The sequence below is a fragment of the Oryctolagus cuniculus genome, chromosome 4 (assembly GCF_051225735.1).
Source record: "Oryctolagus cuniculus isolate XC-2025 breed Fujian yellow rabbit chromosome 4, ASM5122573v1, whole genome shotgun sequence".
Lineage (NCBI taxonomy): Eukaryota > Metazoa > Chordata > Mammalia > Lagomorpha > Leporidae > Oryctolagus > Oryctolagus cuniculus.
Window position 1 is genome coordinate 15,717,646 of NC_142870.1, and position 16,068 is coordinate 15,733,713.

At 38.1% G+C, this 16,068-nt stretch overlaps 1 protein-coding gene and 1 long non-coding RNA gene across 13 annotated transcripts in view; one reads left to right on the top strand and one right to left on the bottom strand.

Moving 5' to 3' along the window:
* Positions 1–16,068, top strand: part of GRIK1 (glutamate ionotropic receptor kainate type subunit 1) — a 431,814-nt gene that overhangs the window by 131,481 nt on the left and 284,265 nt on the right. The window lies entirely within an intron of this gene.
* Positions 1,912–16,068, bottom strand: part of LOC103350600 (uncharacterized) — a 149,433-nt gene continuing 135,276 nt past the window's right edge. The window contains exons 4-6 of one of the 3 annotated variants that reach the window (XR_016232286.1): positions 11,219–11,287; positions 6,988–7,367; positions 1,912–2,048 (exon numbers count right to left, since the gene is read on the bottom strand). This is a non-coding gene — a long non-coding RNA (uncharacterized LOC103350600). Of the gene's footprint in view, positions 2,049–2,082; positions 7,368–11,218; positions 11,288–16,068 lie in introns of those variants that run through there. The other 2 variants (XR_016232287.1, XR_518572.5) reach the window with 2 other exon arrangements.

Sequence of the window (16,068 nt, forward strand, 5' to 3'; positions counted from 1 at the left end):
AAATTCCCTACATTTCCCTTCTCTACTTTCTGTCTTCCTCTTGTGAGTCAAAAGAAAATTATCTGCAATAACTGATGTTTCCTGAAGCTTATCATATTGGGTTTCAGCAAATATGGGTTCTGTATTTGCCTTTTATCATGCTAGATATGCATATACATATACATATTTGCATACATATTCATATGCAGTTCTCTTTATTTGCGCTCGTTATTTTATTTTGTAAATATGCTCATTGTAATAAATATATAAATATGTAAAGATAAAATCAAAATCTCCATTCACACTTATATGTATTTTTTGAAATTAAAAAAATTAATTTATTTGAATGCTAGAGAAAAAGACACAGAGACACAGAGACAGAGTGAGACCCCATATCCGTTGTTTTACTCAGCAAATATCTGCAACAGCCAGGGCTACGCCAGGCTGAAGCCAGTAAATAGGAAATCAATCCAGCTTTTGCAAGGACTCAATTACTCCAACCACCAGTGCTGCCTCCCATGATACATGTTAGCAGGAAGCTGAAATTGGGAATGGAGCCAGGACTTGAATGTAGGCATATCAATATGGGACACAGGTCAATGCTTGTCCCTCACATTGTCTTTAATCTCACTGTGTTGAGGTAACTAATGTTAATACTTCAGTGTTCATCACTGTCTTTCCATATATATGAGTATATCTCCAATAGTCACAAAAATTATATACATTAATACAATTATATACATATTTATATGCATCTATATATTTTACAAATGTTTACTATATACTCATCTTCACATATTTTATTTTGCTTTAGCCTTACAGCATGGCTGTGAATTAGCTGTAGCCACCCTATTTTACAAATAAGGAAACTGTCAGTGATGCTAAAACAACTTGCTAAGAATCACACAGTGAGCAGCAAGGCCAGGTTTTATGATTTCAAGTTCAGAGTTCTTTTCTTAGGTCACAACACCTTCCCATCCTGTCATCTTCCTAGTATCATGAAACAAGTGCATCATATATATATATATATGAGTAGTTAAGAGGGATACACACACACACACACACACACACGGCCATTGCCACAAGCAGCATTAGATTAGGTAAGTGTGACTGAAAACTCAAATAGTAGCAAGTTTACAAAAATAGAGGTTATATTTCTCTTTCATATAAAAGAATCCTAGATATAGGATGCCTTGCTGCCCAAGGTTTTCAGGACATGGGTTTCTTACATCTTTCTGCTGCACCAGGTGTGGTTTCTTTCTAAAAGTGACCTCTTGCTTCAAGATAGCTGCTGGAACTCCAGAAATTATATCTATAGATCAGCCCACAAGACAGAGTATATTCTCTTTCCTTATGCAAGTAATTTTTAGAAGATATACATATAACATTTGCTTATATCTCATTAATGAGAATCTATTGCATGGTCATAGCTTATTGCAAGGGATCAGGTTAAACTCCAGGCCACCATGTGTCTAGCTTTAAAAAAGGTAGATTTTTATTCTCAAAACAAAAGTAAGAATTGTTGCATTATGATCAAGTAAAATTCTGTTACAGTCATGAAGCTGCTTTGAGCTATTCTCATTAAACAGGATACTAGTTAACAAAACAGCACCAGTTTCACTGCACTAGTGTAGGGTCAGGAAACTATAGCCCGTTAACCAGATCCATTCTGCCACCACTTTTTGTCATCTAAGTCCTACTGCAACACAGCCATGCCTATTCGTTTGTGTAATTTCTGTGGCTGCCTGGCTGCTGCAGCAGCAGTGATGGGTACCTAGATTAGAGACGGCATAGCCACAAAATTTGCTGTATGACCATTTATAGAAAAGCTTTCTTGGTTCCTTCTTTAGACCAATAGACTCAAGTTTTTTTTTTTTTTAAGTATGTACAACATTTTAAAATTACCTCCTAACTGAAAAAAGAGTCACAATACATGGATTTATTATTTTTATTATTAAATTATATACATGCAAAGCATTAAGAAAATAGAATCGCCCAGATGCCTATTAAACTCAGTGCCGATGAGCTCTGTGATCCAGGGACAATCATTTGTGACTCAGTTTCTTCATCTGTAAAATGGAGAATATATCAGTAATTATACCACACAGGGTTGTTGTGAGAATTAAGTGAACCCATTTGAAGCACATGGCAAAGTGGCTGGAAAATTTCCAGTGTAGCACACTTCTGTTAACACAACTGAATGTAACACAACTGAACCATGTATTATTGTATGTGTGTGTATTTTTAATCATTTTCATAGGATCTAACTTTTCAGCATGTTGCTCAGATGTTCCCGGGTAAATGGCTGACTTCAAATGCTATGAAATAGGGACAATGGTTATCATTATCTTGGTCCAAATCATGACACATTGACTTACTAAACAAATGACCTTGAGAATGTTTTTAACTTTTGTTTGCTTCAGTTTTCAATCTGTCAAATGGGCATAAGAATCTGGATTGCCCAAGAATAAATGAATTAATGCATATAATTTATTTAAATCAGTGCCTAGCACACAAATAAACTTCAATAAGAATGCTTATTATTATTTTTCCTCACACAAAGTTTTCCAAGGGAATGGGAAACATTAATCTTACCACATGGCTCATCCATGTCTTAGAGAGCTTTCCTGAAGCCTTAGATCAGCCTCATGGCACTTCATGGCCATTTTTTCTGCTTGTTTTTTTCTCTGTCCATTCCATGCCCTACTTTTGCCAGCATATCTTTTTATTTTTTTTCAGAAGGAGAGTTCCAACTGAAATTTCTCAGGAACTGTCTCATATCACACTTTCATTCTATTCTCCATTGAAATGACAAATTAAAAGCAACAAAAAGTGCATCAAATGCTGCTGATAGGTCAAGAAAGATGAATTCTAAGAAATACCCTTGGATTTACCACCACAGCAGCCACTGGTGACCTTGACAAAAGCAGTTAGATTGAAATGAAGGAGGTGATAATCTGAGTGAATTGAAAGTGAGAACAGGAGGAGAAAAATTGGCAACAGTGAGTTTAGACACTTTTCAAGGATCCACTGGATAATAAATGATAAGTGTCTCACAGTGACCCATGATGTGTGCAATAGATTTTTATGTAGCTTTGATCTCTACATCATGGATGATGCATGTAAAGCTCTTCACACAGCATCTGTCACATGGTGAGCCCTCTGTATGACAGTTTTCAGTTGCTGTTAACCTTAAGGAAAGCTTTCTCTGCTAACATCTTTTAAAATGTTGGGTATTTAAGGTTCAGAAACAAAATGTCTACCCTCTGATTCAGACTCATCCACCCTCAATGTGTAAGCTGTAATCTGAACAAAAGCCAACAAATCAACATGACTGCTTGGTGAAGTGATGATGCTATGCAGGGTGAAGGGTATTGGAAGGCAGTGCGTGCCATCAGGGTCAGAGTTTCATGCAGAAAACTGATCCCATGACCTTGTCTGTTGTGTTCAAAAATTTGAACTGCTCTCTTAGATTTTATTTTAAGTACTGCTGACTGCTCCCTTTTAAACTTCTGTCTTCAAAATTACTATCATGTTCTCTGGGGGAGGAGGAATTATTTTGACCTTATAGAAGTGAGTTTTATATCCTCCATTTAAACCTACAGGATATGTGGCCCATAACCCAGTAGTATCCATGCTAACAACCTATACATTGGGCTAGGGTTGAATGAAATTTGATTGGAAATAACCTCAACGGTGAACTCCAAATATCACGCTATAAAATAGAATAGAAAGAAGAAAATGAAAACTCTTTGTCTTTCCCTCTCTCTCTTTCATACACACATACATAGTCACACACCCTCACACACACCCATACATACACACACATATCCAATCCATGCTGGCATTTGTCCTTTGTGATTTTTAATTTGCCTCCGTTTTTCAGGTAAACAAGCATTTACCATAAATGCTGTGACTTTTATGATGTTTTTCTCCTTTACAGCTCAAGCTACAAGTACCTGAAAGCAGCCAATCTTTATGCATAAACTTAGTGTATGAATGCTTCTAGCTTATTCAAAATGGAAGTGGCGTTTGGTGAGAAGGGAAAAAGGGAGGTATTTTAAACTAATAAATAATCATCATGCATGCCCACTTGGTAAAATAGCTTTCTTGTTGAATAATATTTCAATGTATAATATCTTGAAATGAGACTGCCATCACTAATTAAGTGTAGAGTGCCATATAAATCCAGCAAATACGTACATGCATGAGGCCAAAAATACTCTCTGGGGCCACCTTTTCCTGCTTAAATTATCTTAAGGAGAAACACATTTAGGCGATATTAGGCTCAGTTAACGGGAGAGACAATAGCCATAGGAGAATAGGAAGCTTTCCTGCTTGGCGATATCCCCCTTAGGCCCTACGAGTATTCCAGCTGTATTCCACATTCATGGGTCTTTTCTAGTAACTGGGTTCACCCAGAATTATGATAAGGAGAGATTCCTGCTAACTATGACCCACACCACCAAAGAGGCAACTAGACTAATCTACTGTGTCACTGTATCTGAATTTCAATCAGGAAGAACAAATCTCTTAGAATCCTTGTGTATGCCAGTGGTATTATGCTGACCTTTGAATTACAAATAGATACTGAGGAAGAAATCCCAGGAGCAGGCAATATCCATTAAATAACAATTATGAAAAGCTGTTTGCCTTTTGGAATGGCTTTTCCCATAATGAGGATATGACCAAGTTGGGAGGCTGGGGATTTTGAGACTCACTGTAGAGTTTCTAACTCTGAATTATTCATTTCTCAAATGAAGAGAAATCCTCAAAGCAGGGGTAACTAGAGAAAGTCAAGGAGGCCCAGAGGCCTTTCTTAAGGCCACAGTTTATACAGAAGTGTCCGTGGGGACTTTGCTAAGAATTGAAAGGAATTTAACTAAAAATCTGACTTCTTTTCTCCTTACAAATTTAAATAATATTTGATTTATTTATTTGAGAGATAGATTTAAACAGGAAGAAATATTTTTCATTCACTGGTTGGCTCTCCCAATACCCACAATGGCCCTGGCTTAGCCAGACTGAAGCCAGGAGCTGAGAATTCAGTACAGGTCACACAGATGCCAGGAACTCAATTATTTAACCATAACCACTGCCTACCAGGGTCTTCATTAGCAGGAAGCTGGAGTCGGGACCAGAGTTGGACATCAAAGTCAGGTACTCTTATATGGGCCGTAGGCATCTTAGCCACTAAGCCAAACAGCAATTCCTCCATGAGAATGTAATCCAGTTTGAGTGGAATTCAGTATAGATTTTGTTGTGTGTGTGTCTGGGTCACCTACATAAATGCAATTTAACAAAAGATTTGGCCCTAGAAATATTTATTTTTTCTCAATATTTATTATGTTCTTTTGGATCTGTCCAGAATATATGTGCTTTGCTTCATTTATTTTTTTAATAAATACATTGAGCATTCTTAGGTGGGAGCATATGAAATGTTAGATTTTGTCCATGTTTCACCTTTAAAACCTCACATTATAGAGCTTTCCCTAATAGATTCCATCCTTAGACTACAGTATTCCATGTTGTCTAACATTTTAGAGACAGATCATCTTGAGTTGAATCCCGATTTGACCAAAAATTATTGTGGCAAGTTATTTACCATATTTGATTTTGTTGCTCCTCTGCCAAATAGGAATATTAATTCCTCTATATATAGTTATATATTTATTGTTTGATTTTTGCAACAACAACCAACCATTAACTCCTAGTGGCTTGCAAAAGCAAATATTCAATTTATGGTTCACATTTGAAGACAGCTGCAGATCTGTTTTGATTTTGCCAGGTTCTGCTTGGCACTTTTGGGTTACATGTGACTCCTCTGAAAGAGAGGCCTTTCATTCTCTAGAACTTGCTGCTGTATAGCAGAAAGCAGGATCTCAGGTTATGAGTAATGTGCCAGATAACGCACATGTCTTCTCAAAACCTGCCCTTGATCAAAATGTCATATGGCCAAATACAGCATCATCAAAACAGGAATGCGTGCTTGGCTCTTGGAAGGCAGTGAATAGTTAAGAACATCAATTCAATGTACATACAAAGAATATACCATTATGAGGTGATAACCATTGAGTCATAAAATTTCAATTTAAGGAACTGAGAGACATTGCACTTTAATCCTTTTTCAATATAATTTTCACCATATAATTATTGACCAGTGAGAGCTGTTGGGTATTTTTAAATGTTCTCATGGCAATCATTAAGATAATAGTTCAACATTATATATGATACGATGATAAAGATATTCTTTCTACAAATACATTTTTTCATATGTACTGTTTCTATAATAGTTTGTAAGACTGGATAAGGGGAAATTCAAAGATTATTTTTCTTTAGTAGCAATTCATATTCTAGAAGAAAAATCCTGCTTCAAGCAAAACAGAGAACCATTATTTCACTATCCACCCCCTCTCCCTATATCCTGTCACCTTGCTAGTTACAATTTCCTGGAATAATAAAAGCTCATATTGTTAAGCATTTACAATATGGTAGATAGTGTTAGATTTCTTACATGTAAGGGAATTTTTTCCATTATTTTAAGGAAGCTTTATGAAATATCCAATACAAATATCCCCAGTTTACAAATGGGAAAGTTGAGGTTTGGAAAGGTGAGTGGCTTGCCCAGCATCAGGTGACTAAAAAAAGATTGACTCCTGAACCTGCATGTTATCCATAGGCTGGACTCCTCTTATGAAAAAAAGGAAATCCTGAGAACCAAAAATGCATTGGCCACTTATGCGCAATGTGAATGCTTGGTAAAGTGATGGCGGACTCATTTAATCCTCAGAACATTATCTCCTTTTGACAGGTCCAGAGTGATCAAGTGACCACATCAAGACTTCAGTGCAGGGAATTAGCAGAGGCTAGCTATGAAACTAGGTTTTGGAGTGTCAGAGCTTATACTTGGACTCTATGCACTTTTTTCTTTCATAAAAAGAAAATTGGAACTTAACTCTGCAAAGTCCACCCTCACCCTACAGCCTACCTGCACATCCTTCAACGTACCATTATTTCAGAAATATGTCATATGGAAAGATTTTGAAGATGTGATTCTTTCCAACTTATTTTCTTCCTTTACATCCCAAGTTGTTCCCCTCTGGTCGCCATAACAACACACAACCCTCAGTACACATTTGGAGTCCTTATCAAGAAAGTCAGAAAGGGGAAGCTTTTGATGTGTCTCTTCAGGGGTCCTCTCTGACATCTTCATCTCCTCCCGGTGAACTTTGGGCATCCTGTGATCTACGACACTAGCAATTAGGCTGTAAATGGTGCAGCTGCCTCTGTGCACTCCTGACTCAGAGTGGGAGCCCAGTAGGACATCTTGAGTCCATATGTCTGCTTTTCCAGTAACCAGCATCCCAAAGTCAGAGCAGGAGGAGCATCTAGGTAACACAGAAAATCATGTAAATAAGAAGAAATATGGAATGCATCTGCCTTTTTCTCCCATATAACAAAGACACCACAAACCACTGAAAGAAGAGGGGGGAATGGAGCGTTACTTAGAGTCCCGCCTTTGGCCTCAGTGCCCACTGTGTGATGGACAAACCGTTGCGTTCACTGGGGTCCTAATTTCTTCATCTGCAATCAAGAGTAATCATGAATCTGATTCATGTTAGTGTTATGTAATGAAGAAAAATCAAATAACAGAAGCAAAAACTGCACATAAATCACCTATACTGTGGTCCAAGGAGAAATTTTTGCCTGTTATACATGGGCTATATTAATACACAAACAATATTTAATTTTTCATTCTTGAGACACTGAGTAATACTCACTACTGTTTATTTCAAAATACATAATATGCAGTAGTATCATAATTAATAGCTTAATTTGCCATATTGATAACAAAACTATGAGATATCTTCAAACAGTTCATGAAAAACCTTAGGTGGATGTTTGCTGCAGGAGTTGAGACATCACTTGTGATGTTGACATCGCATTTTAGAGTGCTTGGGTTTGAATCCCAGCTCCATTTCAAATTCCAGCTTCCTGCTAATGCTTACCCTGGGAGGCAGGTGATGGCTCAAGTACATGATTCCCTTCCACCAACATGGGAGACCTAGAGTGAGTTTAGGGATTCTGATTTCAGCCTGCAACAGTCTTGGATGTTGCAGGCGTTTGAGGAGTGAATCAACTGATGGAAGATATTTCTCTTTTCTGTCTATCTCATTTCAAATAAAATGAAAAATATTAAATAAAATTTTTGTAAACATTATGGGAAACCTAAACACGATTTCAAAAATTTTTGTTACAAAATAAACTGCTCTTTCAGTTTTAATTTTCCTTGAACTTTTTGAAGTACACTTCTGTGTGTGAACTGGGGTTCCCCAACACAAAGGTATCATCATCTCCTGCATAATAATAAATAGATTTTCCCAGAGATTTCTCAAGCTCTGTTTTCTTGAAAGGTCCCAAGCCAATGCCATCTTTTTAAGCAGTAACTTAATTACATTCTGGTGACAAAAAAACATGAATGAAGCAAGACTACTTAAATAAATTGCAAAACATCCTCTTTTTATAGCAAGAATTAACTCTGGGACATTACTTGAAACTGTTTAGTAGCACCTTACAAACCTTTTTGTAAGTTCTGGTTTTTTTCTTTTTAATTTTTTGAAACATGGAGCTACAGAGAGGGAAGGGGAAAGGCAGAAAGGCAGCTTTCATCCACTGGTTCACTCCCCAAATGGCCACAAAGGCCAGGGCTGGGGTAAACCCAAGCCAGGAGATTTATACAAATTTTCCACATGGAAATTGGCAGCCCTCCCCTGCAGGGGCTCAAGTACTAGGGCCATCTTCTGCTGCTTTCCCAAAAATGTTAACAGGAAACTGGATTGGAATTCAAGCAGCTGGGGCTAGAACCACTGTCCATATGCAATGCCAGCGTTGCAGGTGGCAGCTTAACCTGCTGCACCATGACACTGAACCAGTACAAATCATTGTATTTTTAAAAAGATTTATTTATTTACTTGAAAGTCAAAATTACTGTGAGAGAGGAAAATACGGGGCGGGGGGGCAGATCATCCATCTGATGGTTCATTCACCAAATGGTTGCAACAACCAGGTCTGGGCCAGGTCAAAGCCAGGAGGCGCTTCACCCAGGTCTCCCACATGGATGTAGGGTCTCAAGGTCTTGGGCCATCCTGTGCTATTTTCCCAGGCACATTAGCAGAGAGCTGGATTAGAAATGGAACAGCCGGGACTCTAACCAGTGGCCATATGGGATGCTGGTGCTGCAGGCAGTGGCTTTACCCAATGCACCACAGTGCTGACCCGTGGAATAATATTTTTTGTTAGACTCCTGCTGCATCACAGTATCAGCCTACAAATTATTTTTAAGTAAGTATCTACAATGCTCCAAATATATGATAGCAGCAATTCTATGATGCTACTGTCACCAAATCTTGACAGCACATTCTTTAATAATGTAAACTTTTACATGCATGTGCCAGTCATGTGAAAAAGAGAAAGTATTGCATGCTTTGAGAGAGCTGCCTAGAGAAAATACCCACCAGATTGTCCCAGATAACATCAGAACTGTGTTCAGTGCACTAACACAAATTCACAGAAAAGGTTATGATGTTCCTCATCCCAGAATATCTTATCTTCCAATGTACAATCTTTTCTCTTAGAGTTTAAAGATCCTATCCATTATGTCCATGTATTCAGTCACAAAAAAAAAGGAAATGCTTAAAGGAGATGTCAAATATTTCAACCAAAATGTTGCTGTAGGTTTCTCACATTTGGAAACTTTATCACACTGATCTTTGCAGAACCTTTAATGAGACACAGGGGACTCGACTGACAGCAACCCTTCCAAGCTGACCTAGCTTGGTTGGTGTGTTTGGTCGCCAGAGGAACACATTCAGTCATCTATGTACTTCCTATTGACTTCACAAATGAGCTAGAGTTAGATGCTAGATATTGGTTATTTTATGTGTGAGAATACAAAGGTAATTAAAGTGTTCACAGAGGAATAAAATGTAAGTTTGTCACCCTGATTCAGTCACAATTGCATTCACACCATGGGTCCCTTAAGACAGATGTTAGAACACGCTGTTAGCACACTGGGAAGCAAATCATTAGCAGTAGAAGTTTAAAAAACGAAGTTTGAAATCAAGGTTGTTTTTTAAGTAAATAGCAAAGCATTCATGGCTATTCTTTTATTGTTATCACTGCCATTCAATTATGTTCTAATATGCATTCTTGCATAAGAGGGTTAAGGACAGAGTCTGAGGTACTTGGCTGGGGTTTGTTAAGCATCATTTTAACTTTCCTGTCATGGCACAATGTCTCTCTTTCTCGTATTCATTTATTGATTTGGCAGATCTATGGACACCCTCAGTCTGTGCCAAGTGCCATTCCAGGTGCTGAAATGACAGCAGTGAATAAGACACTCAAAGTCATCAAGTTTATTGTTTGTTTGGAAGCATAACGTAGGGTGGTAATTGAAATTGAATTTTTTAAAAATTTATTTTGTTTAAGGAATGCAACTTCATGCATTTAATAGATACAGATTTGGGGACATAATGCTTCTTCCTCACCCATCTCCCTCCCACCCAGACTCTGCCTTTCTTCCTCCTCCTCTTCCTTTCCTATTATGTTTTACAAAGATCAATTTTCAGTTAATTTTTATACTCATAAGGTTAACCCTATACCAAGAAGAGAGTTCATCAATTAGTATGATATATTCACACACACACACATGAAGTTTTCAAAAAGTTAATGGGAAATGCAAATACAAATACAAAAGAAATTACGTATGAGTTTCAAAAAATATAGACTTACCTTTTAACCCCATTTTTCTACAACTTTTTCACATCCCCATGTATGCTCATATATAGGAGTTTCACATGGAGATTATTGATTTGTGGAAAGTAAATAGGAAAATAATGGTTTGGGCTGGATAAATTGTTTTGAAAGGAACAGTTTGGGATGGCTTTCTGAGGGCCATGGGGATGGCATTTCAACAGAGACCTGATGTAGTAAGAGGAGCAAGACACCGGGGAGGTCATGGGAGCAAGAAGTTTCTCCGTGAGAACGAGGGATAAAAATAGAAAAGCCCAGAGTTGGGAACATTTCTGACACCCCAAAGAAGCTAGAAGGGCAGCATGGCTTCAGCAGAGAATGGTAGAAACATCTGGACAATGAAAGCAAGGAAGATTTGGACTCTGCTGTAAGAATGGGAGGTCATCAGAAGATTTTTAGTGATGATTAAGTAGGTTTTGTGTATTACCTCATGAATAATTGTAATGCTGGTACATAGAGGGCAACAACCTTTGAAATAGACTCCAGCATGTGTGCCCTAAAAGAGGAGAGAGGTCAAGAAACACTGCATTAGGAAACCCACTGAACTTATTCAAACCAGAAGGGAAAAAATATAGACAGAAGACATTTTTTCCTTGGGTCTATTTAGTATTTGGATGACTGTACTTAAAATCTTCTTTTTATTTTATTTTTTTAACTTTTATTTAGTAAATATAAATTTCCAAAGTACAGTTTATGGATTACAATGGCTTTCCCCCCATAACTTCCCTCCCACTCGCACCCCTCCCAACTCCCACTCCTCTCCCATTCCATTCACATCAAGATTCATTTTCAATTATCTTTATATACAGAAGATCGATTTAGTATATATTAAGTATAGATTTCATCAGTTTGCACCCACACAGAAACACAAAGTGTAACATACTGTTTCAGTACTAGTTATAGCATTACTTCACATTGGACAACACATTAAGGACAGATCCCACATGAGAAGTAAAATCTTTTTATAGTTCAAGTAATGACAATAAAACCATTCACAAAATAACATTCTATTTGTATACCCACAATTGCACAATGTAATGAAAATATGATCTCTAAAAAGAAACAGACATGTTGTAAATATCAATATGCTCATTAACTCCTTATTATGGATAGGGTACACACAAGAGTAAAAGTATAATTTAAAATTTGGTTGTCTAACCTTGTCTAATGCCTTGAGAGCTAGGAATAATTCAACCAATTTCACATTACTCTCCTCTTGTCCAGGTTCCACTACATGAAACTAAGGCTTGATTTAGTTTCCAAAGAATGTAATTTCACCAAGATTGCTGTGGAATGCCTCTAATGATGCCCTTCGCTTACACTTCCTCTTGGTGCCAGTAGCAGTGTGCACGGCCAAATTATTATGAAGCTGAATGAAATAGAGTCATTTATTGGAGCTAAGTAAAAATAAACAGTCGAATTGCCTGTCAGTCTCAGGGGGACCGTGAAGGGCCGGGCAAAGATTTCTTCCCTTTTAATAAGGAATTTTATTACTTTGGGGCGTGTTGTGTTCCCATTCCTTGAGTCAGGCAGCTGCCACAGCACCTCGATTATTATCTGGGCCTGCTGCTGTAGTGACATGGGGGTGTCCTCATGCACAGGACTGATAATAGATGCTTGACGAACACTTCAAGGTGGCAGAATTTCGAGTTAGCTGTTTCTACTTCTCTCTCTTCCACTCTCTAACTTCCCCTGCTATGTCACGATAATCCTGTTATATACTCTGGTTTCTCTTCAGATCGTATAAATCTGTCCCTTTTACGATAATCCTGTTATAATACTGAGATTCGCAATTCCATATGTTTCTCTCTCTCAAATTTAACAAATGGAAGAGAAAAGCATGAGTTAAAAAGGAGTAAGATGTCTTCAAAGACTGGCACCCCAAGAAAAACAAGATCAACTTGTTAAAGGAGGAAACTGGAACAGTATTTGTTAATTATGTCTGAGGAGTCTGATCTGGAACAGAATCACTGCTTTTGAAAATTAGGTAATGTTGCAGCTCTGTTCAGCATGTCTCTTCACACTTTCCACTATGCTTCTAGAAAGTGCATTGACAGGAGAATAATGGGAGCCAGCACTGTGACCTTGACACTGACATCCCATATGAGTGCAGGCTTAAGTCCTAGTTACTCCACTTCCAATCCAGCTTCTTGCTAATGTACCTGGGAAAGCAGCAGCAGATGGCCCAAGTACTTGGATTCCTGCCTCCCATGTGGAAGACCTGGTTGCAGTTCCAGACTACTGACTTCAGAATGACCAGAGCTGAGTGTTAAGGCTGTTTGGGGAATCAATCAACAGATGAAAGATCTCTATCTCTCTCTTTCTCTCACTGTCTTTCATTCTTGTTTACAAATAAATAAATATTGTATGAAAGTTTAATGAGGAAGTTGCACTCTAACTCTATGAAGAAATGATATTACTTATTTTAAAAAGGGAAATAATGAGGGGCCGCTGCTGTGGTGTAGCAGGTAAAGCTGCTGCCTGCAGTGTGGGCATCCCATATAGGCACCGGTTTGAGACCCAGCTGCTCCACTTCCTATCCAGCTCTCTGTTATGGCGTGGGAAAGTAGTAGAAGATGGCCCAAGTCCTTGGGCCCCTGCACCCACGTGGGAGAACCAAAAGAAGCTCCTGGCTCCTGGCTTTGGATTGGCACAGCTCTGGCCATTGCAGCCAACTGGGGAGTGAACCAGCAGATGGAAGACTTTTCTTTCTTTCTCTCTATCTGCCTCTGCATATCTGTAACTTGACTTTCAAATAAATAAATAAAGCTTTTTAAAAAGAGAGAAATAATCAGAAGAAACATATACTTAATAAGTTAGGGTAAGTAAGAAAAATTTTGGCTAAGGGAAAAGATGATCTGAGAAGAGAAAAGCCAATAAAAATTTTTAAGAAAACAACTGAGATTGCAGTCTTAGGAGATCCAAAAGACAGATCAATCGAGATAAATGAAAAAATAAAAGCAGAAAAGTGTGGGTTCCCATTTTCATAAAAATTTCTAGGCTAAGGGAGAGAAGTTTTATTTTCAAACAGAGTTGAAATAAGTGAAAAGTATTTGTGAGACCCTTTCCCAAAAAACTGCAGAGGCTTGCATTTCTGTGTTTCAAATGCTATGTTGCTTTCCCACGTTTTTGCTCCAATTTGCCAATCATATTGCAGCAGCAGGAGAGTACAGGGTTAAGGGAAATTATAAACTACCCCTTGAACGGTAAGGAGTTTCAGAATTGCTTCTGAAAGATAAAATCAAAAAAGACACATTTTCAAAAAGAATCATAGACAAATGGCTGTATCACACACAATTCCCTTTTGGAAGGAGCCAAGACATGAAGAGGGAACACTGGCATTGAAAGCCATTTGGAACTCCAGAAAGCAATTGGCCTCGCTTTATGTGACCTGTATTCATCTGTTAATATATAAAAAAACTCATTTTCTGTTAATAGTTGCTTGTTTTGGATGTCCTAGTAATTGCTTTAACACATATAGCCTATCATACTGGTAGAAGAATAATTTCTCACAATGACATGTCCTGTTCATTAAAAAAAAAAAGATTTATTTATTTATTTATCTGAAATGCAGAATGAGAGAGAGAGAGAGAGAGAGAGAGAGAGAGAGAAATAGGGAGAGATAAACAGAGAGCGATCTCCCATCCACTGGTTACTGGTTCATGCTGGTTCACTCCCCAAATGGCTGCAACAGCCACCACTCAGCCAGGCTGAAGCTAGGAGCCAGGAACTTGAACCAGGTCTACCAAGTGGGTGGCAGAGGTCCAAGAACTTGGCCCATTATCTGTTGCTTCCCAAACTCATTAGTAGGCATCTGGCTAAGGGTCAGAGTAGCTGGGGCTTGAACCCACACTCTGATATGGGACTCCAGTGGCTTAAACAGAGACTTAACCCTCGGCACCACACTGCTTATCCTGCAAGTCCCATTCCCGATGCTGCCAGCCAGGATATATCCAGAATCTGGATATTAGGCTTGTAAGCCAGAGGCAGACCAACCCACCTTTCAGCTCTTGCCAGCCTTGGAGTCATTTCTGGCTCTTCAGTGTGGGAGGAGACCATTGGAACTCACCAGTGTCTTCTGCCCTTGTTCCTGAGAGCCAAAACCACAAAATTGGAGAACAGAATTCATCAATCTGTGGTTTTGGTTTTTTTTTTTTTTTTTGGCAAAAAAGGCTCAGAAATTCTGTCAGTTATTTCAACCCTGTTTGAAAACAAAACTTCCCTCCCTATTTTAGAATTTTCTATGAAAATAGAAACCTACATACTTTTATTTTAGTTTTTCATCTATCATTCCCAGTAGGAAAACATCAAATCCAGTGGGAAACATACAAATTCTGCGTGCTGTGTCCCTTTATTTCCCTTATCCTATGGTTTTAGCATATCCTCTTTGTAAAGTCACCCTGACCTCACCAAGCCACTAGGGAAGGAAGGCTCAGGTGTCCAGTGCATATCACCATGGAAACTGAGCCGTCGGATGGAGGCAGCCACTTCCCCAGACAAGGACACCAGTAATCTATAACTCAATCTGGATAGTCACTGCTTGTGCTAATGCTCCAAACTGAGAAATTAACAGAAAATATTAATGCCCTTACCTATTCCAAACTCATGTCAAAAATTAGTAGATGAAATGGTTCTAAGAAGCATCTGTAGAGCTTAGGAAATAAAGAACTTCTTGCTTTATTGTGCATAAATATGTATCAACAAATTGGCTCTTCAACTCCCTACTTTGTTGATCCATGTTTTGTAATTACATATTCTGAAAACTTTTTTAAAAGAACAATTTTAAAAGGGATAACTCAACTTGAAGGTCAATCTACTTAGCCTCTACATTTATTCTTTTGGGCTTTGATAATTACAGATATTGATTGTGTTTGTTAATGGAACACTGCTTCCCCTACAATAGTATCTCAAAATATTTAATAGCTCAAATGCAGACTTTCTTTCCTAGCTCCATGATATTTAAAGCAGATGACCCTGATTTCCTCTCCCTCAGATGATTTTTTAAGACCCACATTGCTTGCCTACATCAAGCTGGTGGACATGACTGGGAAGGTTTGAAGAGCCCGAGCTGAACTTCTGAACTCACTGGATAGTTTAGAAATCAATCATACAGCCACAACGAACTTCTAAACAAAAAAGGACATAGCCGTGTAGACTAATTGTATGTCCTGAGAGAAAAAGGAGTGATATGAGTGAACAGCAATCAGTGTCTAACACTAGTATGTGAATAAGTATAATTCCACTTTTACATGTTTTGTACTTTTTTTATTTCCATAA